Source organism: Peromyscus californicus, unplaced genomic scaffold (genome assembly GCF_007827085.1).
Source record: "Peromyscus californicus insignis strain IS unplaced genomic scaffold, ASM782708v3 Scaffold_9__1_contigs__length_137607984, whole genome shotgun sequence".
Classification (NCBI taxonomy): Eukaryota; Metazoa; Chordata; class Mammalia; order Rodentia; family Cricetidae; genus Peromyscus; species Peromyscus californicus.
The window spans coordinates 18,839,999-18,859,211 of NW_026294617.1; the positions used below are offsets into that span (position 1 = coordinate 18,839,999).

Below are 19,213 nucleotides of genomic sequence, written 5' to 3' on the forward strand. Positions count from 1 at the left end.
GGGCGATGTTCTGATGTTTGAAAATGAACCCCAGGATACTTGTTCTTTATGTTGTGTCCTTAGCCAACCTCCTTGGTAGGGATATAGACCTCCTGGACACTGCAGTTTAAGCTCAGTACCTCTTCTTTCAATTGGCAGCTGAGTACCTGGAGACGAAGGGCTCCATTCTGAATCCACTGAGCATCTCTGATCACGTGGTGATTGGTGACAGCAACAGAAAGAATAGGGGCCTGCTGCCCATCAGTCTCGGCTCGGCCACAGCCACCCCTGTAAGCCTCAGCTCCCTCATCTTGAAGGAAACAAACTAAAAATGTGGCGTTAAAAATCAGAGCAACTCTTGCATTTTATTGTATTATTTTGTTTTGGTTTTGGTGCTTGGGGTTGTTGAGACTTTTGTGCAAGACGTAAGATTGAACTCAAAAGGGGAGGCTGCATGACAAACCCATTGCTTGCCTGAGCCACAGGAAAGCTAGTGAGGCTTCCTGCCCGGCTGCAGTAACTGGCCAGTCGTTCTCAGTGATGGGCCTGCTCCTGGGAAGTACAAATGAAGGGGAGAAGAAACCTGGAAATGGAGACTGGCTCCACATACTGGGTTGCCACAGCTCTTGGATCAAGGAGACATTATTGCATTAGAATTCTTGATGTTTGAGGGCAGAGTTTTAATTTACCTGAAGCTATGAATAACAAAGACTGCCGGTGGCACACACCTTTAATCCCAGCACTCAGGAGGCAGAGGCAGGCAGATCTCTGTGAGTTCGAGGCCAGCCTGGTCTACAGAGTGAGTTCCAGGACAGCAAGAGCTACACAGAGTAACCCCATCTCAAAAAACCAAAAACAGTAAGAAAAAAATCAACCAAACAAACAAAGAAGACTGATGATACAGGAATCATCTCCTCAAACAAGACTCTCAGGAAGAGCTACTCAGAGAGCAGTGTTTGAGCTCCAAGCATGGTTGGGGACCCAGGCGACTCCCAGATTTTGGCTTTTTTGTTCCAAAGCACCAAGTTCATCTTCACAGTTACTCAGAGTCCGTGGTGGCTACCAGACTCCATCCACTGCAAGCACTCCGCTCAGCGGAGGAGGAAGAAGGGACAGGAAGAAGGATGTGCAGCCCAGCTGGGCCAGTCTTCCCAGCAGTCCCTCAGGAGTTACATCAATGGCCAGAACTCGGCATGATGCAGAATCTGTCCTGTGCAGTGCAATGGGTAGTTGGAAGAGTTCTCTTAATAAGAACATGGCTGGATATTGAGAGGTAGTGAGGGTCTCCGCATCAGGGTGGTTGTTAAAATTCTGCAACGGGTTCATTTATTTGGTGGCAATGAGTGAGACCGTGGGGGCTAGATGGAGGGAATGAGGACTGCGTGGAGCATGGGAAGAGCTTGACAAGGTTCTGCAGTTGAGGTGAGAAGTTGGGAGTAGTGCCAGAGGGAGAAGATGATGTCATTAGCTAACATTACGCACACGCCTTTAGTCTCAGCACTTGGGGGGAAGCAGAGGCAGGTGGATCTCTGAGATGGAAGCCAGCCTGATCTACATACAGTGTGAGTTCCTGAACAGCCAAGGCTACACAGAGAAACCCTGTCTCAAAAGCAAACGAACAACCCCCCAAAAGGAAAGAAGGTCATGGATTAGGAGTTGGCCATGCTCACTGTGTTGGGTGGGTCACACTGGGGCTGGTGCTCAGGGATGTTGGTGTGACCATTTCCCAGTGAACACTGAACCCACTGTTTAAAAATGTCCTAATGTCTGTAGATGTCTTAATGTGTCACATGTATTTTGGGGTTTCATAAGTTGCTACTTAGGGTGCTCTTAATTGTGCCAGAAGAAGGATTAGGGTGCCTCTTTCATCTGCAATGCCCCTGGGCTTAAGGGACCTGAGAGTCATGGCAAAGTGATGTTCTTGTGCCCCCCTTCTCCCCTTCCTTTCCCTCCCCAATCCAATCCCTGCCTGACTCTCAATCTATGTGGTGGTAGGAAGCATGAGCCCAGTGTCCCAGCTACAAAATCAGAATAACACAGATTTTAAGATGCTTGCCTGCATATTGTATATTTTAATAAAGTTTGAGTATTTAACAGTTTAAGCCAAAACAATCCACTGGCACCTCCCTCTACTAAATCTGCCTTTGTCTTAAAACCCCGGGGGTTTGCCAATGTTCTCACTTGCCCAGGAGTCAGATTCTAATCCAAATGTGGTGCTAAATTAAGTGTTAAGTACTAAGTGAGGCTTTGAAGGAGTTGAATGGACACTAGGCAGGGCTCCAGTCCTAACTGGAAACGTCCACATCCACAGCAGGTCCAGGGGTACCCCCCCTGTTCCTTTCCCACCCGAGTCTTCCTGCCTTACCCCTGAGTCTTCTGTTCCTAGGCTGCCTCTTGCTGCCTTCCAAGTCCTCAAACTTCACCCTCCCCATTCTGCTTCTTCCTCTCCCCCTTTAATCCCATGTTTTGTGGGTCCCAGCATCAGAACCACCCACAGTCTGAGCAGGCCTACAGAATCAGATTCTGTAGAGGATGGTGGACAGATTCAGGGGTCCCTGGCTTTGGAAGCCCTCCCCAGGGGTTCTCCAGCACTTAGTAACCCTGCTCTGTCTCAGAAGTCCACAAGCTTGCCATGTGGCTCTGTCTTGTCCTGGCAGGTTCTTGAGATGGTCACATTCCTGCAGGCTTTTTCTTCAGGCCACTCCTCAGAGACTCCTTGACTCTGACCCCCTCTCTAGCATCCTACGTGACTGTATTCCTGTAAGGCTCCAGGTGCTAAGAAGGACCCCTCATACTAGCTATCTGTTGTAACCCTCCCTCCCTCCCCCAGAGTTAGGTATTTTTCTACCTGCTTATGTGATGAATCAGGACACAGCCTAAGAGGAATAGATGCATTGAGCTTTAGTATGTTGGAGAACATCACAATAGATGCATAGAGAATGCATGGGTGAGAGAATGGTTTGCTCAGGCACAGTACTTCTGCAGACTCGGTGGGAAACCTGGTCTTGCTGTTTGTCTTACACTACTTACTAGGACCCCTTGGTGGGAAGAGGGAAGAAATAAAGGGTGAGGTCTGGGTTTGGCTATCGAAGCAGACAAGCTGTGGGAACCTTTGAAGAGAGTGATGGGGCCAGCCAGGGGGGTCCTAAAATGAGACAGACTAGCAGTACTGAGAACAATTGTGTGGGGCCAGGGAGAAACCTCCCCGAGCAGGGTGCTTGCTGTGCAGACATGGGAGCCTGAGTCTGAGCCCCAGGACTCCACAGCCCATGTAAAGAAAGGTTGGTATAGTGGGGCACTTGTAATCACAGTGCTGAGGAGCCAGAGGCAGAAGGATCCACGCGGCTCGCCAGCCTAGTTGAATTTGTGAACCCTAGCCCAACGAGAGACCATGTGTCAACAAAGACTGTGTGAAGGGCTCCTGAAGAATGACACTCAAAGCTGACCTGTGGTCTTCACACTCATGCACACACAGGCACAGGCATCCCCCACCTCATTAACACAGACACATACAAGTTGTGTGCTCTTCACTGATGGTTAATTATTATAGAACTGGGTGAGTTGCGGGTCAGAGAGTAGGAGAAAAGGAAGCTGTGGATTGAGGGATGGCGTGAACAGTTTTAGTAAACATCGTGTCCCCAGGGGAAACATGGAGCTTAAAAAGACACTCTGGATATTCTTCTTTATAAGGTTATCAGAAGTGATCCCTTCCCTGGCCACAATTTGTATATGAAGCAATGCAAACATATGGCATGAAGGTGTTGGGAGACAGCAGTTAAAATCACGGTAGGTAAACTGAGTGAGGCCACTACTACCAAGGTCTTGCGGGATTTCCAGTCAGTCTTGGTCTGACAGAAAAGATTTTGAAAGGCCAGCTCTACCCGCTCCCCCTACCACCAGCATGTTCTCCCCTCAGGCACAGGTTAATGACTTGGGGTCCCTGGGGAAGTTGCTTTCTCCCAGGAGCCTGCCCTGCAGCAGCTGGAAGAATCCTGGTCACTCCAGCTGTCAACTCTTAGTCCTCTCTGTCTGGCTTTGGCCTCTTGGGTTTGTAATGTCTTGGTTGATTTGCTTGTCCAATTTGTGTGTTCTTGGTGAAACATGTAATGGTGGAATCTGATTGCTTCTTCTGAAGACGCAGGAACAGGTTTGGGTACTGTGTTGCCGAGGCTGCCCATTCTGTGCTGGTCATTGTGACTGATTTACAGTCATTGTTGTTGATTTATTTTAACAGCATGTGGGGAATTCTGGTGGGCAGAAAAACTTTGTATCCCTGTCAGTGGCAGAGTTCACAAGCTCATCTTCCTGGTTCCTGGGAGTTCTAGGAGTTTGCTTAGCAACTGGCCCGGTCCATGCCTGTCTTTGCTACTGGTGCCCCCCAACACTGGACACTTAAAATGGAATTGTGTTCAGGACCAAATAAGTATTTTGTATAAATGGTGGGATGGACCTGAGTCTGCCACCCAGTCCAACAAAATGAGGGAGAAGAAAGCCAAAAAAAAAAAAAAAAAAAAAAAAGAAATAGCAGAGGCAGTCGGAAGTGATGCTGGTTAGGGCTTGTTTTCCTGGCTCCTGTGGCCTCATTCCAGCCTGTTGCTATCAGCTCTGGCCTGTCTGTGGGACACCCTTGTGCAGGGACCTCAGAGGAAGGGAACTTCTACATTTCTGTTTGACCAGGCTCCTTGCCAAAGTCTGAGTTCAAAGTGCAGTTTCCAGTAATTTGTGGGGACTTCTCTGTGGGTTCTCTGGACCAGAACAGAAGCCTGTAAGTCCAAGTACTATTTCCTAATTGCTGTCCTTCCTTGTGAAGAGAAGGAAGGTAGTTAAGGAGCTGGTAGCTAGGGTTTTTTCCTTGTCCGTGACTGGGCCTCTCCATCCCTGGTCATCCCCAGCCCTTCCTCTTCCATCCCATGTAGCCATGGGGAGTCTGGTCCAGAATGAAGCTGGATTTTACATCACTGCCTTACAGTTCCCCCTTCTTAGAGCTTCAAGGGAAGCCTCTGCTGTCCTTTCTCCTCTGCAACCCTCCTCTCCACACCCTGCACCTTCCTGTCTCTTAGAACATCACGGTAATTGGGAGTGGACCTTTGTTAAATGAAGGTGTGGGTAATGGTGCTGTCTTATCTCAGAGAAGTGTTTGGTAGAACAGTGGCCTTTCTATCAGGTAGAGACACACAGGGACAGTGTTTAAAAGAATTGTGTTTTCTCTGGCTCTGGATGAGTCAGTCTTGACATGGGAAGGACCTGGCTCAAAGATGTCTTCTGCAATTGAGCAAGGAGAGTCGTAGGCCGTTGAGATCTTGAGCCCCGCCACACAGGACAGTGGCCTTTTCAGACAGTTACCCTACCTCACATCTCCTAAGCCCACAGAAGCGAACCCTGGGAGCACAAGGGAACGTGGAGATAGTTCCACCCACACTCAATTCTACAACACACTTCTTTTCACTTGCTAATCCACACCCTAGACACCCCCATGGTGGGTTTCCTCCAACCTGGAAACCCAGTTCTAGCAATTTTCCACTGTAATCTCCTTCTGTAACATCTTAATGTTCTTCTGTAACACTGTAAAGTCCTTCTGCAGCCGCTGGACTATGGGTAGTGAGAGGAACCCCTATAGATGAATTTGTCTACATCTGTCTAAGAAATACAAAGCCATGTTGGTGAAAAATATCATTTAAATATTTTTATTGGAAAGTCAGTGCGCTCTGAAACTATCTAAATATGTATCTCCACAATACCAAAATAGCTCATTAAAGCTTTAAAAATACTTCTCGGTTGTATGACTTTTATTATACAATAAATGGCTTGTGTAACTTCACTCTTCTTTACTAAGTTGATTTTTAAAAACAACTTAGATGAGCAAGTTGGTTATTTATTCTTAAAATGTGGTATGAAGGCATGGAGAGTCTTAAATATCTCTGTAGTCTTTAGTCATATCTAAAAAAAAACAAACCAAAAAACACCTTTTCACAAAAAAACAAACCAAAACAAAAAAACCAAACCCAAACCCAGTTAGTTGCCTGGCTAAGTCTGTGGCAAACCTTGGCGATGACAGAGAGGCTTTTAAAACTTCCCCTTGACACTGAACCAAGCAGATGGCTCGATGAAGCGCTTGCAGCATAGGCTTGGGGACCCAAGTCTGGATTCCCAGCCCCCACATAAGAAGGGGGGCAGCACACTTACATAATTCTGGCTCTGAGGAAGCGGGAGCAGGTAAATTCGTATTGCAGGCCAGTCAGCCTAGCTGATCCAGGTTCAGTGAGTGACTCCGTCATGAAGAGTAAGAGGACAAGGGGCTGAGGAAGATACTGTGCTGATTTCTGGTCTCTATACATGCATTCCCATGTACCTAGACGAACATATGTACACACACACACACACACACACACACACACACACACACACAGCCCTTAAATGTCAGTCCAAATGTCAGTCCACATCACAATAGAATGAAACTAAGCAATTTAGACTCTTGGACAAAGATTGTCATCACAAGTCGGATCTCTTCAAGCAGGGTGTGGCTCCCCAGACACAGCTGGTCAGTTATTACACACCGCTGTGCAAGAGAACCCAGGCATCTCAAGAAGGTCCTGATGTCAAAACGGAACCTGCACGTGTCACTTCTGCGGATTCCTGTTGCTGCCCACAGTTGGTTAACTGCCCCTCCCCCATGGAACCTCAGGGGACTGTGTCATTCTTCACACATGCTAGTCCATGGAGCTGTAAAAGTCCAGTCAAGAGATCAACATTTGGTTCTTTTGTGAACTCTCCCCAACCTCCTCCAACAGTCACCCAAATGCATGATGGGAATGGCATGTGAAGGCTCAGGAAAACTGAAGTTCTGAGGGAGAAGTATTTTTATATTTATACAATTTTTTTAAAAGATTTACATATTTATTATGTATAGTGTTCTGTTTGCATGTATCCCTGCAGGCCAGAAGAGGGCACCAGATCTCATTACAGGTGGTTGTGAGCCATCATGTGGTTGCTGGGAATTGAACTCAGGACCTCTGGAAGAGCAGTCAGTGCTCTTGACTGCTGAGCCATCTCTCCAGCCCCTATTTACACAATCTTTAATATTGTATTTTAAACTTCACTAATGTATTAAAAGGACTGCAGAGTCAGTGGGCTTTTAAAATAAATGTCCTTTCAAACATTTCAAGCACATTGTGGAGGATGTTTCATGCTACAGTGAGGTTGGAGAGTCTGGATGTTAGAGGAACTTCGGGGGTCGTATGTTCAGCTTTTCTTGTCCTTATGTTTGGGTATCTTGGAAAATATCTCGAAAACAACCGTGCTGTAGCAGCTGACACTTCCTCCCGGTTTAGGATAAGGATCACCAGTCACAGACCTACAGGACTTAGATGGACACAAACAATCCACTTTCTGTCTTTGACAAAATGCAGGAAGCAGCCACATCGATCCGGTAAGCCTTGATTAGAACAACTCGGAAGGGGGACGTGATGGCAGAGGTGTGTTTAGTGTGTTTGAGGTCCTGGGTTCCATCCCCAGTGTGCTTGTGTGCACTGTGCACACCCACACCCTCACCAAATGAAGGCATTTGGAGTGATTATTCACACTGTGGAAGTATCCCTCCCTGCCTGCGTGGCTGTGTAACCCCGTTCAGGCCACACTTTCACTGTGGGGTGTGAACCCCCTTGGGTTCTTCAGCTGAGGTGGTTCTGCAAAATCGGTACTGACTCTACACCTCTCTACCTGCTGAGCCATCTGACTGGTCCCTCCTTTGGTTTTTTGAAATCTTTAATACCTGGATTATTAACTGTGGGTGGAAATAGCAAGTTCTTACAGTGTCTGTGTTAGCATTCCAAGCATAGCCCCTTTCTTCCAAGATTGCCATATCAATTATTATTAAAAGAACATTCAACTTTTAAAACTCAAGTGACTTTTCCAAGCCAGGTCTTTAATCTCAGACGTAAATCTCGCTCCAGTAAGAAAGAGAACCAGGCAGTGTGTTGGAAGAATCTAAACTCAAGAGAAACAAAAGATTCAAAAGATTAGGCATGGAATTATTTCCGCAGCTTTTGCTAACGAAGCATGTTAAATTAAAAACCTGCCTTCCTGCACCCATCCAGAGTGCAGATGTGTAAAGTGAGAGGATGGATCCAGATGTGGGTGCTGTCCTTCTCTAACAATTCTGCAGGCATGCTGCAGGTAAGGGTGTCTGCATGCTGGCCTCCTTCTCCGCCTGGCTTCAGGGTCTCAGAACTGCCAAGAGCCAGTGAAATGAGCTTTCCTTTTTGTCTTTGGTTGTACTGTTGAAAGAACAGAAGATTCGGTTTATTCTGGAGCATATATAAATGACTAAGGTCCGTGAACAAACATTTTCGTCTCCCCCAAATACAGCATTCCAAAATGGAAGCAGTTTCATGAGGTTTTATAGTTTTACAGAATGGATTAAGTCCTAAACCAGGTTAAGTTTAAAATACATTGGTGGGTGTGTCAGAGAGGCGGTTACAGCAAGATGAGAGCTTAGCTATAGGCCCAAGACGCTGTCTGATGATGTATCTTCTTAGTTGCTGGATTGGTGGGATCCAGGGGTCTGCTTGGTTAACAGATCCCCAAACATTTTTATCTACTAGTCACAGGATGTTAGCTCTGATACAGAGGTAGGGAGGAATTCAGATAAGGAATTAGCCTCCGGGCCTGCATCAGGTAAGGAATTAGCCTCCGGGCCTGCATCAGGTAAGGAATTAGCCTCCGGACCTGCCTCAGATAAGGAATTAGCCTCCGGACCTGCCTCAGATAAGGAATTAGCCTCCAGACCTGCCTCATTCCTGTCTCTCCATCCTACTGCGGCTCTGGTAAGTCACTCAGTCTCTGCAGACACAGCTTCTTTCCAGGATTCTTGTTCACAGGTGGCTTGGAGTGATTCTGTGATGTATTATAAACACACAACATGCCTTGAGATCTCCAAATACTGAGCGTCATCAAGAATTTGTGATAGCCATACAGGGTTAACACAGAGAAGGATTCGGTGGACACGTCACACCCTAGAGGCTACAGATGGTAGGTTTGGTGATACTCTTTTTTTTTTAAAACATGTATTTATATATTGTGTGTATGTATGTGTACTCCAGTACATGTGTGGAAGTTAGGGGGAAATTCTGGGGAGTCTATTCTCTCCTCCTACCATGTGGGTCTCAGGGCTGAACTTGGGTCATCAGGCTTGGGAGCAAGTGCTTTTACCCGCTGAGCCCTTCTGTGGGCCCTTGATGGTATTCCGTTGGCTTAGGCGCCTGCTAATCTTTCAGCTTCTCAAGGGTTTCCTTCAGTGCTTGCCCAGAGTTTTTATCACGGTAACAGCCTCTCTCTTTCACTCTGTCACATTTACTTCTCTCAGTTTCTTCCTTTCTTCCTTCCTTCCTTCCTTCCTTCCTTCCTTCCTTCCTTCCTTCCTTCCTTCCTTCCTTCCTTCCTTCCTTTCTTTCTTTCTTTCTTTCTTTCTTTCCTTCCTTCCTTCCTTCCTTCCTTCCTTCCTTCCTTCCTTCTTTCTTTCTTTCTTTTTTTCTTTTAGTTTTTTTTTTGAGACAGGGTTTCTCTGTGTAGTTTTAGTGCCTGTCCTGGAACTCACTTGGTAGCCCAGGCTGGCCTTGAACTCACAGAGATCTGCCTGGCTCTGCCTCCCGAGTTCTGGGATTAAAGGTGTGCACCACCACCGCCCAGACCTCAGTTTCTTTTGTAAGGTTGGTTTTGTTCAACTTCCAATTCTTTTAAGCTGGTGCAAGGATCAAACCTGGGGCTTCACACAGCTTAAGTGATAGTTTTACCTCACGTCTGCAATCTTCTTTTAAGAATGTTCACGTTGAGCTAGATGTGGTGGTGTTAATCCCAGTGTCTGGCTGTCCGAGGCAGGCAGAACTCTTGTGAGTTCGTGGTCAGCCTGGTCCATACAGTGAGTTCCAGGACAGCTTGAGCCGCTTCAAAAACACAAAGTGAGACCTTTCCTCAAAAACAAAACAACCAACCAACCAAACAACAAGTTAACAGGTTCAGTGGACAGGCCTGCAAGCCCAGCGTTCTGTAGACTGACACAAGTCTGGGCCAAACACGCGATGTTTGTGGCTGAGCACTCCGCCAACATTTATTTTCTGTGCTTTGATCAGTTATGAGTGTCCATGTTAACCACCATCTACTGCATAAAGAGACTTTGATGAGATCTGAACACTGCACTAATCTATGGTACGGAGTTATAAATTTAGAGGGCAGTTTGATACTATACCCATTTAGCAAAATAATAGTAGGTTCACCTCTGTGACCTATGAATTACTGAACCATTCCCGACCATGGGTTTTGGGACAGATTTTCTATGGAGCAGACCTCAAATCCAATCAGAAAGTGGTTGGTTACCCCCATAACACTTGGGTCAACAATGGGCATATCTTGCCATGCTGGTTATTATAGTAGCTCAGAGGGGCTCACAGATGAATAAAACTATTGATGACCACCCCCCCCCCCCAGCATTCTACATAGCTTCTTCCAGTACTATGAGAGCTAGTCAACAGGGAGGAAGCTTCCTTGTCAGTACTAACTTGATTTCTCCATGTCTTGTGGCCAAAGTGTGGTATCTTCAGCAATGGGGTCATATCATCAAGTTCTGGTGAGCGACCAAGAGCTTGATCAATAGCCTGTATTGCTTGGGGGGTGTCTCAGGGTCACCCCTAATTGACAATTTGAGGGGTACTCTCCCATTATTGGCACTGACACCAACGGGCCTTTTAGTTGTGGGCTCTGGAGATTGAGCTTGGCACCGTGAGCTTGCAGGACATGCCCTTCACTGACTGAGACCTCAGAACTCACCCCTGCACTTGTCTTGTATACACAACGAATACCCTATTTCTCACCTATAGAATGACGGCAGTGGAATTAATTTTCTAATGCTTTGGTGAGGACTCAGTGAGACAGTGTACGGGAGCAAGTGTATCTGGCACCTTGCCTGCACACAGTAGGCATGCAGTAAACACTAGCTGTTACTTCGTGAACCAGTAACAAGAACGACTTAAACATACTGAACCTGGAGGTGTTTCCTCCACGAACACGCCTTAGGGCAGAGTGTGATTACAGCACATGTAATGGAGACTCCTTTTATAAATCCAAATCTAATAATGGTAATAATAATATATACATACTAATTTTTTTATCTACTGAGCATTAATCTAAGATTTCATGGATGGTAGTCTAGTACTTTACTCCTAGGTAGTATCTTTAAGCCAAAAAGCTTATATGTGTATTTGCTTAGTATAACAACATGTAATTCTGGATAATATATACAGTTGGATGTAGGAGAGCAGGGCTGTGTTAAAGAGGAAGTTGAAAACTTAAATGACTAAATAATATATTTATGTTATCAGCATATTACTGATACCATGATAAAAGTTACAAAAGAGACACATGTGTGCATACACAATAAGTACTCAATGGAGAGTTTTCAAATACTAATAGGCTTGTCTCAGAGGTGCTGGGATTCCCATCCTCACATGTTGGTATATTGAATTTTTTACAAGAAGCACAAATTATTTATGCAGTCAGGAAAAAAACAGTAAAATCTTTTTACTGTTGGGAAAGAATAAAACAACAGTTTTTTCCATGGCTCTATGTGAGTGGAAGAAAGAGAACTTGGGAGCAGTTAGAGCCACTTGGAAGAAACACCAGGGCATGAGGTCTGAACAGAAGGCAGATTTGTGTGGTGTGAATCTCATGCCTGCTACCTCAGTTCTCTGAGAGATTGCATGAACCACAAGCAATATAAACAGATAACAGATCCTGGAGTTCCTGAAAACATGCACAAGTGAGTTATAGATAACCACATCTACACATGGTTCAGCCACAGGGGCTGCAAGAGCTCCAAATCTGCCAGGATTTTTATAAAATACCATGGTTGCTAAAGTTTTGCTTTATTTATCAATTTACTTTTTAATTATTTATTTATAAACCTTTGCTCGTGGGGCTGGAAGGGTAGTTCAGTGGTTAGGAGCATGTACTGTTCTTGCAGAGCACCCGAGTTCAGTTCCCAGTACTCACATCAGGCAGCTCGCGTGTATGCAGTTCTAGCTCTAGGAAATCCAACGACCCTCCCCAGGACCCCACGAGCACCTGCAGTCACATGTATGAACCTTCACACAAACACAGGCATATATACAGGATTAAAAATAAAACTGAAACACATTTTGGATATATATATAAAAAAAAAACAAACTGAAATCTTCAAAACCAAAATTCTCAAATTATATCACTTCTAAGGGAGGGTTAGGGATGTAGTTCAGGAGTAGAGCACTGGTGACTATGCTTGGGACCAAGTCTGTTTCCAACACTGCGAAGGAACAGCTTGCAAGGTTGAGATTCATTGCGTGTGTGTGCATATGTGCGGAAGTCAGGATAGAACACTTTTCAGGCACCGTCTCTGTTTTTGTTTTTGAGAGTGGGTAACTCTATGGTCTAGAGCTCACCGTGTTGGCTAGGCTGGCTGGTCCTCCTGCCCCAGAGATCCTCCTGTCCCACCTCCCCAGTGCTGGGATTACAACAGTGTGCTTACTTATCATACCCATCTGAGCAAGACATCTCCCCAGATGTCAGGAGTCCCCTAATCTGGTGTTTAAGACCCTAGTTCTTAAACATTCCGGTTTACTTTTTCTCCCAAGGGCAAGTGTCCACCCACCTTCTGCTTTATCCAGTGCTTATCTTTTGTTTGTTTTTTTGAGACAGGGTTTCTCTGTGTAGCCCTGGTTGTCCTGGAATTTGCTCTGTAGACCAGGCTAGCCTCAAACTCACAGAAATCTGCCTGCCTCTGCCTCCCGAAGTGCTGGGATTAAAGGCGTGTGCCACCACTGTCCAACTACTTCAGTACATATCTTGCAGTACCCATCAGATACCTCTATTTCCCTTCACCCATGCCCTTCTCACTCCGTTTATTCTTAATCTTATTCTTCCCTTGAGCTTAGGCTCAAAGCTATCGTCACTGGAAGGGCTGGTGCAGTGACCTGGTCCTTGGGGGCTTCTCTGCCCTCTCCACATCCTGCTTCCTCTTCCAAGGATGTTGCTGGCAGGCACAGGGCAGGTTCCATGGCTGCCCACCCTTGCTCCCTTAACAGACATTGTTCCTCACATGCCACTCTGTCCAACTGGCAGACTTCCTGCAGAGCTTGTGCCCTTTCCTTTTCTGTTTCCACAGTTCCTAATGTGTTGCCTTGGCTATGGTTAGCGCGCAGTAAATATTTGCTGAATGGTAGACCTTTCTTGAAACCAGAAGTGTGTGGCAATCCTGCAGTTAGTGCATGTGTCAAGGCCTTGTGTGGTAACCAACTGATTTGCATAAAAGCTCATCTGTCTAGATAAGAATGTCTTGTATAAACACAGAGCCTTCTAGTGACTTTCCACGCCTCAAAAAATGGGTGTGCACCCCGTGACATGAACCTACATTTGACATAAGTGGGATGAGTGAGAAACAACACCACATGAAAGACATAAAAAGTTTGGAGACCCAGGAACAGGGAAATATTAATAAAGATTAATAGCCGCTAACACTTATATGGATTTTATTACGTGCTAGATTGTCAAAATGCTCTGCGTGGATGAAATCACTCCATCCTTTAAGCAAGCCCAGAGGGAGGCCCGCAGTGATTGGCCCCATGCCAGAGAGGGTGAAACACAACAGAGCTGGCTGCCTGTCCCTGGAAGTTTCTTTAAGCTGCTTAATTGAAATGTGAATGATTTTGTGATTTTTTTATCTTGTAAAATTCCCTATATGGCTTCTTCTACACAAAGCCCACCCTCTCAAGTGCTATATAAATGATACCATGTTCTACTCAAGGTGGGGTTCAAAAGTAATAAACTTGCTTTAAAGAAAAATTAGTAAATGTGCCCCCCCCCCCCGCAGCTGGCCTCCCCCCCGAAAAGACTTTTCTAAGGTAAACAGCCTTTAGGGAGACTAGGATTCCTTCACTGTCTTTCTGTGAGAATGTGTCTTAAAGCTGGACTCTGTTCCCTAGAATTCCAATCTCTCTTATTAATAGCTACATCTGGTTTTAAACCAAAGACAGCTTTATTAGCTCCCTCATTCAAATGCTGTTGGCTGTGCATGCTTGTGATTTCATCCCCGAAGGTTGAAGATTTACTGTTAGCAAAGGATGCGCAGGAGAATGTTCTCATAGTCTCCGCAGGGAATTCCAATGGTTCCAAAATTGTCCTGAGCCTTGTGTTATCTCAGTTCTTAAGGACAAACCTATCACCCAAACAGCTGCAGCAATTTGGAGATAGAACCATCGTGGACACCTTGGGTTTTCTCGTGTTGAGGTTTTCTGTGCCATCTCAATAGGTGATGGCTAATTTCAATCTTCTATGGATTTGGGTTTGTTAAGCTTCCAAGGATAGCCTTTCCCCATGGAGCCTCTGTTTAAGGTCCACACGGAAAGGCTTTGGTATTGCATGAGTTGGGCTCTCCATTCAGCACTAGCATCCTTTAGAATGTTTAGAGTCTGGGCTTGTGAGATAGCTCAGCCAGCAAAGATGCTTGCCATGAGTCTGATGACCTGAGGTCCATCCTTGGAGCCACATGCTCCCAAGGAGAGGATGACTCCTCAAAGTTGTCCTCTGACCTCTACATGTGCACTCTGGTGCACTCTCTCTAATAAATAAGCAAATAGATGTAAAAAAAATAAGTTTGGAACTAATGAAAGCTTTGGGAAATGATACTGCCTCAGGCAATATATGGCAACTTCCCTTTGATGAACAGGTAGTGAAAATCTGATCTAACCTTGTTTTTGCTTGTATAGACTCTGCTCACACTTTATGACGTCAAGAGGTTTTCATTTTTTCTGCCTTTATAGTGATAAAAGAAGTGTAAACAAACAAGACTTGCTTAGCCACGGCTTCAGAAGAAATACAAACAGAACGACAAGAAAGTCTCCCCGTCAGAAGCCTGGCAAAGACAACTGGTGGATAGGTTTTCCAGGGACCTGTTTTGCATTAAAATACCAAATAAAACAACATGATGGATTATTTTGGCACCATGCAGGTTGTGCTTAGGGGATGAGAATTGTATATGAAAGATGGCCAGTTGCTGTCACAGTTGATGGATTTTTTTTTTTTTTTTTTTGTCTACATGCTCAGGGTATGAGCATCCCAAGGCTGGGGAGTGTTTCCAAATTCTACGCCAGGAATGATGCAGACCCTTTCTGTGACGGAGACCGACATTATCTTTCTGGTTGGAGAAGCATCTGTAAGCTGCTCTCCTGCCTGTCATACCGCTTTAGTTCCTAGGACTGTGTGTGGTGTATTGTCATTATCGATACAGCTGTGTGTGTGTGTGTGTGTGTGTGTGTGTGTGTGTGTGTGTGTGTGTGTGTGTGTGTTTTGTGTTTTACTGATGACTTAAAGCATTGGTTAGATTAACAATGCAGTGCAGCACATGTCTGGGGCAGGGAAGAAGCTCAGTTTTAATCTGATGAGATCAGTTGGGGCCACTGGTAAGGAATCTGTCTCAGAGGTCTGGACCAAGGATGGACTTTTACATTGGGTGGAGATGGAGACAGAAGCTTATGGAAACTGTAGCCTGGAGTTTCCAGTGTTCCACCTTATACCCTTGTGATACAGGATGACATATCTCATCAACGGGTCCTTCTTGTACATCTATTAATAAGAGAAATAAGAGACCTGATGTTAACTACAAGGTTAAATGATGAAAAGATATTTTTGACACATGTTCATGTTTGTTATGTAGCTGTGGGAATAAAAATTCCCTTATCTGATAAGAGTTTCACTGCAGGTTGATCACTAAAACTAGCCCAAACCTAACCACCTTTATTTTCATCCAGGTTTCTAATACCTTTACTTTGGAGAAAAAGAAGGATGAAGTAATTTGTAATGGGGCTGGGGAGATGACTCAGAAGGTAAGAGCACTTGCTGTTCCTGCAGAGGACCAGAGGTCATCCCAGCATCTGTATCCATGCCCAGTGACTTACAACCACCTGTAACTCTGGCTCCAGAGGATCTGATGCCCTCTTCTGGCCAGTGGGGGCACTGCACACACACACACACACACACACACACACACACACACACACACACACACACACACACACGAGTACATTCTAAGCAGCTCACTCAGGGTGAGTTCCTGCTCACTTGCCATTTTTCTCCCCTGCCTTAGCTGTACTTGATGGATTATTTATTAATTTGGAAATCAATGAGTTTGAAAAAACTAACATAGCCCGTTTATCACTTTCGACAAAGTAAAACCCCACCCTTCTGCATTCTGCTTATGCTTCTGTCAATAGTGTGAAAACTGTAAAGAACACCCTCCTTGCTGGCACTGGGTTAGGGAAGACTGGAGGTGTGTTTGGACGAGTCTTGCTAGCATTTCCATTGAAGGGCAGGTCATTGCCTTCCAACGCTCAACAGTGTTCCTGGGAGTGAGATAGAGATGGTCAGGAGTTTGCCCAAAATGGAACATAAATGACCTCCTTGTGGCTGCAGGGTGGCTGGACTTAACTAACGTCTCACGTAGGGCACAGCCTTATACCCTTGCCTTTTCTTGTTTATGAAGTACTTTGAAAACAGTTCTTTAAAATGAAAAGCTCCTAACTAGTGTATTTTCCATTTTTTCCCATAAAACACAGTTCTCAGTTTGACTTACCAGCTAAATGCTCCAACTTTCAACTGATTTCACAGAAACAGGATTTAAAGCATGTCCACCCATTGCCTGTAGGAAGTTGATTCATGAGTAATCTGAACTCATAGCCTGGTGAGTGGGGTCTTGGGAGTGAGCTCGTGTTTCATGTGGCAGGAATAATTGCTATTATGACCAAAGGCATGGCTGGCACTGTTTTAAATGTGGTTACAAATTTATTGAGGGGCTGGATCTTTCCTCTTTTCTTGGTCTAGGGTTGTTTCTTACTGCTTTGAAAAGATAAATAATACCATGTGACTTCCAAGATGATGTCTTCCCTACAGACCTGGTAGTCTCTGCTCACTGTAGTACATGTCTTAGAGTGCTGGGCAGAGGCCATCTTCCCACACAGATCTGAAACCAATGTCCTGGTGGTGATTCCTGCTGAGTTCAGCCTCCTGGCCATTCCCACCAAGGTGCATGACCTGGAAGCAAACTGTTCTGAACCCTTTATACAAGTTCAGACACCAGTGGACTACTACAAATCACCTGCATGATGCCCATGGAATATGAGAGTCGCCCAGCTGAGCCCTGCCCGTGTGATGGTAGGAACTGTGAGATATGAAACACTGCTGCTCTAAACCAGAAGGTTTGGAAGTAAATTGGAAAGGGATGAGCAGAGAGGAATTTGGTACCAGAACAGAAGACTTGAAGTGTGGGGTAGTTAGGTATTCACCCAGGCAAAGGAACAACTTGTGATCTAAAGCATCTGAAAATGTGTGTGTGTGTGTGTGTGTGTGTGTGTACACCATATGCATGTGTGGAAGTTACATACCACATAAAAGCCAACCTTCAAGTGAGTACACCAATGATTTGTCCTTCTGTCTGGCATATGACTCAGAACACCATTGCTGCTCAGCTGATGATTGACAGCCAACAGCATTGTTGATTGGTTTTGCTTGTTTGTTTGTGGGCATTTGTTAGGACAGCAGGATCTCAGGCCCTGTGCTGGGTTCTGAATTTTAGGACCTACACTTTCGGCAAGATCCCAAGAGATGCCAGCGTGTGTTACAGCAGGAGCAGCACCCGACTCAGCGTGGATGCCTCCATGCCTGTTACCAATGGTGGGAACCAGAGGTGAGTTCCCACTTGTACTGGGACTTATATACAATGACATTCCCAAAACGTCGCAGCATAGCTATTATCATTTTCACTGTGTAGATGAGGACACTAAGGCTCAGACTTCAAGGGACATGTCTGAGGCCACAAGGCTCGTTAGTACCAGAGACCCAAGTTGCTGAACTCTGGACACCAGCTCCGATAGATTTCTAGCTGGTTTCCTTGGAGGATGTTTCTGAGAGACACTGAGACAGAGACAGGCAGGAAGAATTTGGGGTGTCAGGGTGGTGGTGGTGTAGGTGTGGGTGGTGTGTATTGGGCCATGATCATGCTGGGTAATAGTAGCTTGGTCCCCTGGGATCTCAGAGTCCTCAAAGAACAATGAAGTGAGTGAACTCAATAGCTGTAGGCGGAGGCTGCTTATTCCTGGGGAGTTCTGGGTAGTTGAATGGTGTTCAGTGGGCTCAGCCAGGGCCCTGGCACTGGAAGTCCAGTCAGGATTAAGGTAACAGAATTTGGGGGCCCCAGCAATACATGCTGCACTCCACTTGCTTATTTATGTCTTACAATGAGAGTCTTCACAGAAAGAGAGGGAGACGACCCTGCTATTCAAGTGCTTGCTTTCCAAGCATGGCCAGGTATGGAAGGACATATCTGTCACCTCAGCACTGGGGAGGCAGAGACAAAAGGATCCCCAGCCAAACTGGTGAGCTTCAGGCTCGGTGAGAGATGCTGTCTCAAAAAACAGTGTGGGTAGTGATTGAAGAAGACACTTGGCAACAGCCTTTGGCCTCCACATGTGCCCCCCCCCCCCCCATTCCTCAGAAAGATGGGTTTCTCTTAATTTTGATCTATTGGATCAAAGATAGTTGCCGAATTAACTGAGACACCCACACAGTCCTTATTCCCAGGGTGCTATGCTGCTGGTCAGACATTTAAAGGATGGCATCCAGGCGGCTTCCCTCAGCAGTAAGAAATTTTGCTTTCCCTGCATGCTCCAGCAGCATTGTCTTTACACAAGCATCACTGCATTCTTTTTTTTTTTTAGACTTACTGTTCATTGCTACTCCCCCCGGTGGCTACCAGTCTAACAGGATGGTTCTGCACGGCTGCATCACACCCTCGTGTAGATGCAAGACAACTCGAGTCTTCTGCTGCTCCACGTCCAGGTGGAGAAGCCCAGCCTCCATGGCCCAGGTGGAGGAATACTTCAGCATGCTAATGAAACACGGGTTACTTAACGGTGGCCAAGGACTTCCATGGGTTGTATTAGCACTTAGAAATATGTGCTAAAAGCTGTACTGCCCAGCTTTGAGACAGATGCAGATTAGGTGATGGTGAGGCAACTGGGGAGAAATTAGACTGCAAACAACTCCCGTTAGAAGAAAGGTGATGTGGAGCTTGGAGAGATGGCTCAGTGGTTAAGAGCACTTGTAGCCCTAAGTTTATCTGGTCCCACCCACCCTGCAGTCCTGTGTTTCTCCAGTCCCACAG

At 45.7% G+C, this 19,213-nt stretch overlaps 1 long non-coding RNA gene across 3 annotated transcripts in view; it reads left to right on the top strand.

Annotated features, from left to right (window-relative positions):
• LOC128105522 (uncharacterized) overlaps positions 1-19,213 on the top strand; it is a 31,422-nt gene that overhangs the window by 2,114 nt on the left and 10,095 nt on the right. Inside the window, exons 2-6 of one of the 3 annotated variants that reach the window (XR_008216362.1) lie at positions 139-9,006; positions 15,103-15,211; positions 15,807-17,205; positions 17,627-17,737; positions 18,768-18,916. This is a non-coding gene — a long non-coding RNA (uncharacterized LOC128105522). Of the gene's footprint in view, positions 1-138; positions 9,007-15,102; positions 15,212-15,806; positions 17,738-18,767; positions 18,917-19,213 lie in introns of all 3 variants that reach the window. The other 2 variants (XR_008216363.1, XR_008216361.1) reach the window with 2 other exon arrangements.